The following is a 13,829-nucleotide window of genomic DNA, read 5'->3' on the forward strand; positions in this document are numbered from 1 at the left end:
CTGCTATTTCTGTAGATCTAAACAGGAAAGAATCGGCAACTTCACATAGTTAGCCTAATAGATCTACTCCAATATTTCAACGGCCACATGGTACTGAATTGCATAGTTGTACCACAATTTTTAAAACTCATTCTCCTATTGATGGACATTTAGGTTGTTCCTATTTTGTTTTGCTAATCCAAACAGAACTATAATGAACACACACATCTTTGTGTATATAAACATCTTCACGTACATATATCTTTGTGTATAAATGTACGTCTTTGTGTGTATGTATACACACACATATATATCTGTGTATATATATGTATATTTTGTATGTGTGTACACACACATGCATAAAATCTTCGTATACATGTGTCAGTATTTCTGTGGAATAGATTGAAAAGGTTCCTAGATGTGTAACTGTGGCCAAGGGATTCACACATTTCGCATTTTGATTACTGCCAAAGTGTCCCCTCTAATGACTGTGACACTTCACACCCCAGAGTGTCCTTTCCCCCCACACTCTCAATGATCTGATGAGGGAATTGATTTTTGAAGCATTTTGAAGTCAGTTATTTTATTCAGCACTAAGACGTATGAAACACCCACCATATGCCCAGCTCTGTGCTGGCTGAGAAGTAAGTACGTGTGTAATTAACATTGTCACAGAGTGTGTGTTCTGATTGGTGAGATAAGACGAATGCACACACACGCAATGGCAATGATTTTGCTGTCTTCATTACCGTCGTCTCTAGCAAGGTGACTGAAAATGCCTACACGGAGGCTCAGTGGAGTCAGACGGAACGAGTGTCATTGTGGTTCCTCCACTAGCTGTCTGCATGATCCCAAGTTTCTTCGTTTGTAACACGGAGATAGTAACAGTGGTGCCCTCACAGGGTGGTCGTGAGGGTTAAATGTACCGTGCCACCATGTGCTCAGCCATCGGTAAGGACTCCGCGGATGCTAGCTAGCGCCTCTTGCCTCCATTTCCAGAGCGTGTACCAGCTTCACGGGCGTGTTGTTACCCCTCTTATAATGTGGCATTAAGTACTGAATGAAAATTATTTTTTATGTGGTGTGCCCAGCCCTGAGGAGGCAGGGACCGTCGCTCCCCTCGTTCTGAATATTATACTTCCGCTGTTGGTACGACCTGGTTGTTGAGGTTTCTGCCCTAAAGTTACTGTTCTCTAAGAACTTAAACACTGCCTGCACCTCAGATCAGGGGATTGCTCACTGCTGTTTTACAAAACCCTGATTCTTGATTGCAGAAGGGCCATTTCCATGGCCCTTCAACTACCCAGTGTATTTTAGAAGGAGATGGTAAGGGGCAACACTGTAGATATTTTTACCCAAAACAGAACGGTGCAAGCTAAGCCATGGAGATGTTTACCCATCACAGACAGACTTCCTGCATTTATTATTAACGTTCCAGAAACTGTTTTCTTCCAGGTATGTACATTTCATGTTCGCTGTGGTAGCATAAGCAGGTGGGTGGCAAAGGGCCTGGTCTGTTGTGCACGACCACGAAAGCACTGTGGTCCACGGACACATAGCTGCCTGCTCCAGGATGCTTATTAAATCTGTTCAATTAATTGTTTGTTGGATGCTCAGGTGGCTGCAGCACATGCTTGCTCCTCGGAAACCGTGAGAAAAGATCAGAGAAATGTAAACGATTGACAATCTAACGAGAGGCATTGCCCCCACTGGAAACTCGTTAGGAGGAAGGACTCGGGTGCAGATAAATTGCTTCTGGAAGGAGACGTGTCAACTGGCTGCTAAGGAGACCCTGACAACCTGGACAGGTCTGGATGGATAAGCAGCAGCAAGAAAGGGCTAGATGCCCCTTGAAGGCAGGCTGAAACCTGCCCGGCTCACACAGACCCAGGGTTTTCCGTGCTGAGGCATAATTATTTATAATCAATAAGTGATTCATAGGCTGCCTGGGAGAGAGGGTCTTAACTTATGAGGGCGTCAAATTCCTTTGACCATCTGATGAAAGGTCATTCTAGCCCCTTTCCCCGGGAAAATGGCCCTACACGTGTGCACCAGGACTTTGCTGTCATCTCCAGGCTCGCAGGTCCCGGAAGCTCCGTAGCCCTGCATTAAGAAGCCCTGCTCTGTGCCGTTTCCCGCCCTCTTCGCAGTGGCTTCCAGCAGTGACAGTGGTGGGACGATATCTGCCGGCCTCCCTGTGCCCACAGACTCCACCCTTCCTTTAAGACCGGGTTGTTCACACCTCTTCGAGCTCTGTGCTCTGAACTCGGGCTGGAGGGGTTGGTGCCATTTCCTTCAGATCTCAGTTATACCTCGGACGTCCTGGGCTATTGCTAACGCGCACGTGTACCCCCCTCCCCTATCACACACATAGTGAGCACCTACTGTGCACCAGGCACCATCCTGACGATTCCTGTACTGTACTGAGGACGGGAGCGTCCGGCGCGACTTGCCAACTCCCCCTCAACTGGGCATCCTCAGAGGCAAGGGCCAGAGTCCCCTCGCCACATCCCTCTCGCCCGCTCAGCTTGTCGTCAAGGCTCGGTTCCCGGGGCATCCTCAGCGACTCTCCTCAGCGCCCCTCGGGCACCCTGGGCTACCACTGTTCGACCCCTGCCCGTGGCCTGGAGCCGGCGGCCTCCGTGTCCGGGGCTCTCCTCCGCAGCGGTGCTCCCAGTGCAGTGCTCCCAGTGCAGGGCCCGGGCGGGGAAAGCTCAGCAACCGTTTTTGACCATCTCAGCTTTCTCTCCCTGGGCCTTCAGACCTGCCATTCCCCCTCTGCCACACCCTCCCCAGGTCTTCTTCCTCTTTTCTTGCAAATTCCTGTCAGCTCAAAGGTCTCTTCCTCAGGAAAGCTTCTTTTTGATTCCTTGGTGAAGTTAGGTCCCCTCCCAAAACACCCCCAAAGTGACTTTGAGGGTCCCCCGACATTGTGCTTCATTGTGATTCCTTGTTCAACGTTTACATCCACTGTCAGGACGCCAGCCTCACGGGGACAAGGCCACGGCTGCCTCCCTCGCCTCCGCGGAGGAAGGACCAAGCCCTTGTCGGCCCACTGCTCACGGGGCAGCTCAGGGCCCTGGGCGCTCCATCCCCCGGGGGCGCGCCAGATGTGCCGAGCCCGGGGCCCACCCCAGACCTCCGGAATGGGAATCCCCATGGCTTACACACGCTCGGGTTGGAGGAGCAGTGGTCTGGCACAAATGCATCAGTAAACATACGCCGGGTCAATAGTAAGTGTTCAATAGAACAAAATGGAACCACTTCGGCCTTGGTCCCTCTACTTTCCGGCACAGTGCCCAGCTCACGGGGGGAACCAGTGCTGTCCTCCACTCATCCACATTCACTGTGTTTTCTTCTCTAGCTTCTAAGCCAAACTTCGGGGCCGGCTCCCTCGTGGCCTCTTTTCTTCCCTCTGTGACTTCTAACTCCACACCCCACGCGTGGTAGGTACTCAGTGAAGACATGAGGCCGACCTGACACTTCAAGGCTAAGGGATAGATGTCCACCAGCGGGACGCAAGCGAGCTGGCTGCAAGGGTGGGCCTGCGTGAGGTGACAGGGGACGTTGTCAGTCGTCTGGGGACCCTCGCCCTGAGAACTGCGCCTTTCGTTTCAAACCTCACTTCCACGAGGACGATCCCACAGAGGACAACAAAACGGAGAGCCCACAGCAACGGGACTTTGAATTCTGGTTTCCAGCCTTTTCTTGGGACACTGTTTGGTTTGCGGAGGACTAATTATGCCACTCACACAAGCGAAAACAGTGAGACAGACCCTTCTGAGTAGCATGTCTTAGTATCATTGCCTCTTCCAGATTTCCTCGAGGGAAAAACATTTGCTTTTTGGCATTTGGTCTTCATATTAGGACAACTTACAGACTGTGGGCAAAGGCTTTGTGAAAACAGGCATATTGATGCATAAGGTTAGGCTTTTTTTTTTTAACTAGGTGAAAATAAAATTTGGATTTAAAAGTCATATTATTGCATTTAGCGAATACTCTTGATGTTTGGGGGGATCTGGTGCTGAGTTAGATTCAGTAGAAACTTCTCCAGCATCTCCTGAATTTGGGGGTGCTGACTGAGTCCCTGACCCGCAGGAGAGTGGGTCTGGAGAGGAGACTGTATTTCAAAATAAGTCTACTTATTAGAATGTCAAAATCTAAGAGATTATGGCAAGAATTTAGGTTTCTTTAAAGCTGCGAGCCTTTAGATAGGAGAATTGAAATCCTGGAATCCCGGAGCCTTTGACCTTCAAACCACAAACTTTCCAAAAGAGTTTAAAGATTGTCCCGAGCAGGAGAGAGTCACACAGAAACACAGGGATCGCCATCAAAGACCACCAAAGTCTCTGACTCTCCCCTGCCTGCTGGGTGGGAATTTCCACCGTCTCGGTTCCTTTCAGCGCGTCCTGGAAGCTGAGGAAGTTCTCGTGTGGACATCGCCCGCTGGTCCTTCGCTACTTGGTGGTGGCCACTATTTTGATCCCATCCTTCTCAAGCTTCTCATGTGAATCTTCTTTCCCGACGAAAGCTGGGCAACCAAAGGCTGTCCAGGTGCAGGCCCACTGAAGGCCCTCCACGCTGCTGGTGCAGCTGTGCGTCTGGCCACGCCTGGGTCAGCACCTCCACCCGTCCTGAGCCCGTCTCCCACTCTGTCTACAGACATAGTCCACACCGTTCCTCTCGTCTGCCTGTGGCCTAAAGGCTCGCAAACAAAACCAGAGCACACACCTGGACCCCGTTAGCAATCTGCTCAGGATCCAAGTAAACAGGAATTTCTGAGTCTCAGGCTTTCTATCCCCGCTTCACATATTCCGCTTGCTTCCTCATCAGCAGGACGTAAGAAGCTCCCCCTTGGCTTCAGGCACCCCAGGTTGTGTCCCAGGCTTGCCCTCATTTTCCATCCTCCCGGGAAGAAGTGAGTTAACTCCAAATAGATTTGTGTGGGTGTGTTTGTGATAGGGCCCAGGCCTGTGCTCCCCACGCCCCCAAAATTAGCCCCGAGAAACACTCCCTTTCTCCCTACAGTTGTCTGCCAGGGAGAAGCAGATTTCCTGAGGCTATTTGTCCTACACCTTCCTGTTCCCCCTGGGTCTGGGCTGCCTCGTTTTATTGTCCGCCTTAGAAGGGAGAACAGGCTGGTCTGGTCAAGAGGTTAAGAATCCCAACCAGGTTCCCAGCACACAAACCAGTTGGGAGCACAGCCTTGGGTCTCCAGATCCTGACTCTGCCACCTCATGTCCACTCGGAGACTGTCCCCTCGTCTATGAAATGGGCAATCCTTGTGGTGGTGGTGAGCACTGAGTGAGGTTATGTATATCATGTTTAGCTTAGATTGTTAATCACTCCATTATCAGTCACTACTAATAACAAAAATAGTTGAGTGGTTGTTATTAATAGTAAGATATATAGCGATAGTGTTGTAACATGTCTTCCTGTCTCCAGCTTCTTCTCTGCAATCCATTTTCATTCAGCTGCTAGGTTCACCTCCACAGAATCTTTTGATCCCGTTACTCCCTTTTGTGAAAACGTTAGATGTCTTCCCATTTCTTACAAATAAAGTCCTAAGTCCTTCCTTTTGTCCTCAAGCCTCTTGGATCTGGCCCCCAGAAAACATCACCTCCTTTTCTTCACTACTCCTTTTCGCACCTCCTCCACTCCAATTAAAATAAGCCAGCGTCCCTCATGCACACCCACGCCCTGCACACTGTTCTCTCATCCAGAATCCACCTCTTCTGTCTTCTCTGTGGCTGGCTCAAGTGCCATCTCCCCCGCTTGCCAGCCTTCCCCAGCCCAGAGTTAACCCCACGGCTCTTTACGGACCTTGGAGCACTTACTCCTTGTCACCACACAGGTATCTATGTAAAACTCGTGCTTCAAATTTATATGCACATCTATATCAGATGATTGATAAGATCTGTCTGATTCATCTTCAGATTCCTAAACCAGGGTTCTCAACCTCAGCACTATTGAGATTTTGGGCTGAATAATTCTTTCTTATGGTGGGATGTCATGTGTATTGTAGGATATTTAGTGGGATCCCAGGCCTCTGCTCCCTAGATGCCAGCAGCATCCCCCACTCCCAGTTGTGACAAACCACAACGTCTCCAGACATTTCCAAATGGCCCCTGGAGGGAAAAATCCCCCCGAGTTGAGAACCACTGCCCTGGACCAAGCTTGGAGGTTTGAGCATGGACAGTTCTCAGTAAATGCTTATGAAAGGAAGGAAGGAGTTTTTCTCAGGCCCTTTTCAGTGTGAGCAATGGAGGAATATATAATCAATGATGTTCTTTCAGTAATTGGAAGCAAAAGTGTAGCGTTCCCATAAGAACTCAGAACTAGAGATCGAAATTTGATGCCACCAGCAAAGAGCCAGCCAATATTTATTGTGCAACAATGTTTAGGAGTCTAGAGTCGGGTAAGAGTTGGGCTCCAATACTGGCCTCACCATGGTAAGCTGTTACCATAGGGGAGTATCTTAACCTCTCTGAGCTTCGTTCTCTCACTCTACAAATGGGGATAATAATTGTAACCCACATGGGCTTGTTATGAGGATAAATTAGATAATGCACGTAAAGTGGTTAGCAGAAAGCCTGGAATGTAGCAAGCACTTAATAATAGTTAAAAGCTATTATTAATATTGTGATCATTATCATCACAATGATTCATTTCTAATCCTTTCAGAGGTCTTGAAAGTATCATTTCCATTTTACAGATCAGTTTTACAGACCAGGTCGTCTGGTCTCCAGCTTTCACTGGATCATGTTCATCTGGCATGATGCACATGGAGCCTCATTCAAGAAGGACCTTCACTCTTTTATTTGGAAACTAGGTGCTAACTGCCTGCAGCAAAAATTCCTTTTCAATTGGTGCACGCCGTCGTCTATAACTCTCCTGGGGAAACTCAGTGAGTGCTTGTTCCGTGCTTTGGCTCAGTTGATGTGCTGGATAGCAGATACAAGACACCTGTGTTGTTAAAACAAGCACCTGCCTGTTGTAGCTTACAAACCCGCAAGCTCAAAGATTCTGTCCTTTAGGTTTTAAGAAATGAATTCATCAGTTCAGCCATCAGTTGGCATCAGCTCCAGGCAGCATTTGATTTTTGGAGCAAAGCAGCCTGAGCATCTGCCTTGGCCCAGAGCAGAAGCTGGGACAGGACAACAGGGAGGTGGGGAAGCTGGCTTCCTCCGCAGAGAGCCAATCAGCTGAGCGGATCCGTGAGGCCCGTCACAGTGAGGCCTTAGAAAACAAACATCAGAGAGAAGCTGAGGAAAAGTGGGCCCCAAACCAGTTCTGTCACCAACAAGCTGGTTGACCTGGGGGGAGAAACCTCTCTGATCCTGTGTTTACTCATCTGCACAATGAGGGCATCAGATGAAATGGGTGGCTCTTAGGTCGTGCTACCCTCGCTGGGGGTGGGGCGCTGGACTAGCCTAGGTGCTGCGGGCTTGCTCAGCTGTTACTAGCCATTAACAAAGTGCCTGACAAGTACAGCTGGAAAGCAAATAGGGTTTATGTTTATCAGTTAGGTCTCTGTTGATTGATAGATGGTCCAGCGGGCTAGGTTCACCTGTTGTTCCTTCATTCATTCAACAGCAGAGCGCACAGTGTGTGCTGGGCCCATGCTGGGACCACACACTGCCTGTGCCCTCAAAGATGGCTTCCACTTCACCAGTTAGAGCAATCCATGGGTTACAGGAGGAGGCACGATGCCTTTCTCCTCAGACATGAATCCCCATGCAGAATCTGACATGCCTCTCCCGGTCCGGAGATGGAGAGCCCTACCTTTCAACTCCTTACCACCCGTTCCCACCGGCTGGATATTCTCCAGGCCATTGTCAGAGGCGTTGCCAGAGGCCCCCAACCCCAGCTGGTTTCTGAGCAGAGGGATCTGGTCTGTTTGCCTTGTGATTCCTGTAGATGGAGCCAAACCCCCTGGCTGAGGGGCTGTGGGCCTCCACCCGGCCAAAAGCGGTGCCTTCTCTCTCCTCTCCCTCTCTCCCCATCCTTCTCGCCCCTTCGCTCTCTCCCCTTCTCTCAGGCAGGCTCCCTCAGCATCCAACCAACCGAGTGCGTCTGAGGCGAAATCGTGCCAGACTTGGAGACGGCTGCCAGGTTTCTCTCCAGTCTTGGCTTAACAAAGGAAAGCAAATTACAAAAATGGAAATTTTCAAACCAGCGTGCAGTGGTATTCAAATCGACACTCGGGTGGCACGCAGGCACAGACTACGTTCGTGCTATTTTGTGATTAAAATGATACTGAAAATACCCCCCTGCTTCGGTTTTCCTCCTCGGCAATGAGCTGATTCTTTCCGTCTTCGCATCTCCCTTCCTGGGGGGGCAGCAAACCCCTGGCCGCTCTGGAAGCCTGCCATGGAATCGGCGTCGTGGAAATCTGCGTCTGCCGACTTCCCCAAAGAGCTGAACTTTAAAAATGCCTGGAGAAACACAGATAAAGGGGTTTCTGGGCACTTTCCCAGGAAGTTCTGTGTGAGGGACCGTGCGTCCTGTGACGGTTCATACGGACGCAGGGGAAAACCCGGATGGGTGCCTCTAGAAACGCAGGTGGCCCTGTGCTCCCCTTGGCCTGAACCATGTGCTCTGTCTCATCCGTTTAAGACTGGTGTTAATGTGGTCGTTGAGCTGGGTCTTGAATGATTTTACTTAACGTGAAGTTAAAAACAGAAAGCCTGACCACGTCCTCCTTGCTAATTTTCGCAGTTGCTGGACGGGCCCTGCCTCAGCGGTTTGCAAGAAGGGCCCTCCCCTAGTTTCTCCCCCGTCCTCCGCCCCTGCAAACAGCACCATTTCTTTCCTTGGAAGCTTTGACTGTCTTCTTACACAGCTGTGTTTGCGGGGCCTGGAGACAGGTGGGGAGCATTCTCCAGGCCCAAGCTGCCAATTCTCTCTCTGAGGACTGTCGGAATAGCTGTTAAAATTTAAAGATCGCACATGCACACACACTTTTTCTGGGGATGGTGGTCACTCACTGTGTCTGACGGTTTGCTGTACAAGGGCAGCTGTACCACTTGCCGGACTGAATGTCACAGTCATTCCAGTGTCCACATTCTCCAGCCACAGGAGCGTCACCTTGGGCCACTGCTACGTCTTTCTAGGCACTTTAGAAAGCTGGGTCCTGTAGCCTTGGCCAAGTTGTGGGACTGACTGTGGGAGAGAGGACTGCCCATCTCAATGGGTAAACCCAAAGCTGTCATGGACACGGGCAGTCTTCAGGCAGTAGTCACATTAAGAAGTCTTTGTTGGGTTGGGCCTACACGAATTAGAATTCTCCACCTGGGTCAGGCAATAGTGGATACATCAGACTGGACTGGTTTTCAGCCTTTGGAATGGAAGGATGGCTCTTCCGGTCTGGAATCAGACCCCCACGGCCTCTCCCTGAGGGCTCTGGCCCCGAGCAGCCGGCCCTCCTTAGCACCCTCACACCTGGGCTCGTGCTGTTTCCTCCTCTTGGAGTTTCTCCCCATCCTCTTCTCTGCTTCACAAACTCTTGTTTGTCTTTCAAGACTGGTCCCAAATGCAACCTCTCTGAAGTCTTTCGTTGCCGTGCCCTTGGGCCACTCCCTCTGCAGAGTTAATAACCCTGTCATCTGTTAAGTACACCTCTACTGCTGGATCTGTGTCACACACCACGCTGTGTTAGGCATAGCTTTTATGTCTCTTTCTCTCTATAGAATATACGCTTTGCCAACACAGGGGGCACATCTTACTCACCCCATTCCCCCCACACTAAAAACACTCGGGAGAAATCTATTGAATGAATAAGGAAACATGCCTGGGTTTTGAACGTTTTCAAAGGGACAATTGGTTTTCTTTTAGGTTCTCATAGTTCAGCTGCCTGGCATCTATGGCCATGTCTGTAGAACTGAGGGTAAAAATTTAAAGTTTATGTGAAAATCTGATTTTCGTAGCTCAGAGACGTTCTTCTGCTTATGTAAGGAAGCTTTGATGCGCATGTAGGTGGGAAATTTCTGTTCCCCCGGCACTGATCAATGCATCTGTCCCCACAAAATCCGGTGAGAGCAGCGCCTCGTTGCAAACACGGGGCTGGAGAGAGATGTGGTTCTCCTATTGCTTGGTGTAGCCTTAAGAGTTATATTGATAGGTTGTTATTTATTAGACTTTATTCACTAAGTTGCTCAAGCTAGAAACCCAGAAATGTCCTTGGAACCCCCCTCTCTGTCACTTTCATGTCCAGTTATCACAAAGTCATGTCACTTCTCCAAAACGACTCTCAGATTTGTCCACCATTCTCCTCTGCCATTGCCCTGTTCCAAGCCGCTATCTCTTCCCACCTGGACAATTGCCAAGCCCTTCTAGTTAGTCTTTCTGCTTCTTGTCTTGCCTGCCTCCCATCATGTCACTCCCTGGCCTCCTGCCTTTCAATGGCTGCACTTAGCAGAATTCTTTACACGGCCTCATGTAGTCTGGCTCCCAACTATCTTTTTAGCCTTTTCTCTCACTGTGTGTCCCAGCCTTCAGGTCCTTGAACTTGACAAAGTCTTGCCTACTTCAAGGCTTATCCACGTGCCACTTCTCCTGGGAATGCTCAGTTCACTCTCTTGGACCACTTCTCATCTTTCAGAAGTCAATTTCAATGGTACTTCCTTGGAGACGTGTTCCCTGCTTCTCCTCTCCACTCCATCTCTCCTGGATAAATCAGATCCCCGTTACTGTCCCTCCTAATGCCCTATTTTTCCTTCATGTTGATTATCACAGGTTGCAATGTAAAAAAATTGATGACCACATGGAGGCAAGGATGATGTGTCTTTGTTCGAAAGAGTTTGCCTATTTATCTGGTGCCTGGCATGTAGTGGGTTGTTGGGAAATCCTCTTTGGGTGGTGCTGCAGTGAGAAATACTAGCAGGTCATGTGTAACAGGCCTGTGGCATGAAAATAGTTTCCTGCCAAAAAATAAATGGTAATCTGAAATGAGACTCAAAGATGTTTACGCACGTAGGGCAAGCAAGGGGAAGACTTGAGTTATGACACGATATCCCATGGCCTTTCTCCACTGCTATTTGAAAAATAAGAAGAGAACAAGAACAAAAATATTTGTTTTACAGCTCTACCAAGATTCAGCCCTCCCCTCGCTCTCCCCCTTCCATCAAGTACATCCTGTACTTTTGGCAACATGTTGACTGGATATTTAAAAGCTGTGAACTGTTCTGAAAATTTCACATACTGGGTTATGGGCCATGTGTGTTTGATCAAAATTCAATTACTACACTGTACCATACTCAGAGACCTATCACCGCGAGTTATGAAGTATGACGAAACGGGCGAACCTAATTGGTTCAGTATGGGAGCGGTATCAACCAGGCTTGTTATGATAAATAGCTTCCTGTGTTAGAGGTTCTCTAGAGCTTACAAGTATCTCAGCTCCCCCCTTCAGTGGAGTAGGAATACTGCTCCCAGGGTCCCCTTGATCACTGTCCCTCCAGTGCACCAGCAGTTCGGAGCTTTCTTCGACTTACTACCCCTGCAAGAGAAAAACACTGTGCAGGTTTCCCTCGTCCTTCTCATTTCTTCATTTAGAATTTGAGCAACCCCTGTAACTTCTTTAGCTTTTTTCTTTGTTAGAAAAACAATTTTTAAAACTATGAAGCATTCCAAATACAGAAAAGCAGACGAAACATCAGACATCCTTGTACCTACCACTCGGAGTTAACAAATAATAATTTTTTCCTATTTCCATTAGACCTTTTGTCTGTATTTTTCATGTGTCCTTTCTCCTGCTTCTTGGGACCAAAGATGGACCACCATTTACTAAACCACCGAGTGTATGAGATTTATAAATTAAGTCCCAAGATACCTTAAAGCACTTGAATCAAGAGGATGTGCATCTCATTACAGAGAAGTGCCTGTAAGGTGTAAGTCTTCTCGGGTGTGGAAATGGCCTTGGTGAGAACCCAGGTCTCTACCGTAGGCGAGATTACAAGGATCCAGAGAGGAGCAGGGTTGTTGGAGGTGTGGGGAGAGAGATCAAAAAATTGTCTTCACAGTTCAGAAAGGGTAAAAAATAAAACAGAATATTTTTATGCTTTGTGGCCATCACGGGCATATGTACAGTACACAATTTTTCTTTAGAAGTCACATTCTGGGTTGGATTAGAAGTATTTCCTTCTAGTCATCTCAGTAAAGGGCAGAACAATTGGGTGACTGCCATTTTAACTTCTGGAAAGCACTCAGTAGCCCTGGCACTTTCCTCAGAAGGAGCTTGGAGGCCACGAGAACTGGCGTCTATTTACCTTAATTCCAGTCGTCGGCTTGCTCTCTTTCCCCGGTTTGCTCGTTTTATCCACCATTTGCATTACACCATCCTCCTAACTCGTTAACAAAATTGCATAATGCTGCATCTGCATTTCTCCCCTGGAAAAAATTTTGCCTTCCACAAAAAGTTCTTTTGGTAAAAAGCAAGGGCCTCAATAACTCATCGATCACGGTGCTGCCAACACATCCCCAGGACGCAGGGAGAGGTCCTTGGGCAGGTGCTGTGCCGGCCCCACGAGGGAGAGTGGAGGCACCGGGTGGGGGGTCGGGGGCAGTCAGCAGTGTGAGTCACAATGCGGCCAGGATCCGATTAGGGAAGTTCTTCTCGCTCTCGGCAGCACCAGTAGGTTGAATTTGGAAACTGCGATTAGCTAGAAAGTGGTGATTTCTGAAATGGCCCACGCGGCTGTCTTGTTCTCTTCGGTCAGGTGGACGCCGGTGTGGGGATCCCTCCATAATTGTCAGAGAGAACTTCCAGCAAGAAGCGCTCCTGAGAGTGTCAACTTCGAAAAACAGAATGTGATCGCAGGCGCGTACTGATAAGTACTGATAAGTGCCTCCATGACTTGTTTCATTTATAACGTGAGTTATAACGGACTTGTGTGGAACAAATGTCTGATTTGGCAAATCAGCTGTATTTTTTCATATCGAATCTTGCCTGATTGAATAGTGTGGGAACTGCCAGACTAAATGCTGTTTTCTATGTACAGTAATTAAGGAAATAGTCCTTATCTCTCTAATAGGAACCAGGCTCTGCCTGCCTGTGATAAAGTTAAATGATAAAGAATTTCTGTAGTGTAGCAAAGAATAAAGAGGAGCCAGTTAGTAGCATGTGGTGATTCCAGACAAAGAGCAGATAAAATGGAGTGATGCATTTCACAGAGCGTGATGAAGTCATTAAATAACAAAAATATATCAATTTTTCTAACCTAATGAAATACTTATTTCAGCAAAAAAACCCTTCAGTTTCTCTCTTTGGGAAGAGTTGAGGTTTCCTTCATAAACTTGAGTGTATTATTTTAAAACATAGCTTCACCAAGCACAGGTCAAACCCTACCATAGTAAACATCAGTTTTAAGACAACAATTCTCTCTGTAAACACAATAAACATTTTACTGCAATAAAAATAGTGCGAAGCTTTAGAAAAGGCCACATCGCATCGTTTTGAACTGGTGCCAACAGAAGGAAGTTTCCCTCGTGGATTTAGGGAGTCTGAGCGTGGGCCCCGTCTCGCCTCCTTCCCTCTCCACATCTTCATCTGTCTCGGCTGCTCTATATCTCTTGTTTCAAATAAGGCAACGAGGAGCCTGAGGCCACTGGCAAGGCTTGGAATAAACCTCAAAGCCATGAAATATGAGAAAAACAGTTTGTTTTCTTTAGAGGAAATTGAAGTGATGAGGTGGTGGTCTGCAAAGGAAGGAGGCAGCGCTCTTGTCTTAAAGATCGTTGTCTTCTGTGCTTTGGAAGACCTGCTCCAGGGACCGGCACACTTTTTCTGCAGGGGCCAGAGAGTAAATATTCTTAGCTTTGCAAGCCACGCATTCTCTGTCACAACTACT

General features: G+C 48.3%; 1 long non-coding RNA gene across 2 annotated transcripts in view; it reads right to left on the minus strand.

Annotated features, from left to right (window-relative positions):
• Nucleotides 1-6,330: 6,330 nt before the first annotated feature.
• The window catches only part of LOC106783220 (uncharacterized), a 54,800-nt gene continuing 47,301 nt past the window's right edge, over nucleotides 6,331-13,829 (minus strand). The window contains exon 4 of one of the 2 annotated variants that reach the window (XR_001380881.3): nucleotides 6,331-13,765. This is a non-coding gene — a long non-coding RNA (uncharacterized lncRNA). The remainder of the gene's footprint in view (nucleotides 13,766-13,829) is intronic. The other variant, XR_011438918.1, reaches the window with a different exon arrangement.

The sequence above is a fragment of the Equus caballus genome, chromosome 5 (genome assembly GCF_041296265.1).
Source record: "Equus caballus isolate H_3958 breed thoroughbred chromosome 5, TB-T2T, whole genome shotgun sequence".
NCBI lineage: Eukaryota > Metazoa > Chordata > Mammalia > Perissodactyla > Equidae > Equus > Equus caballus.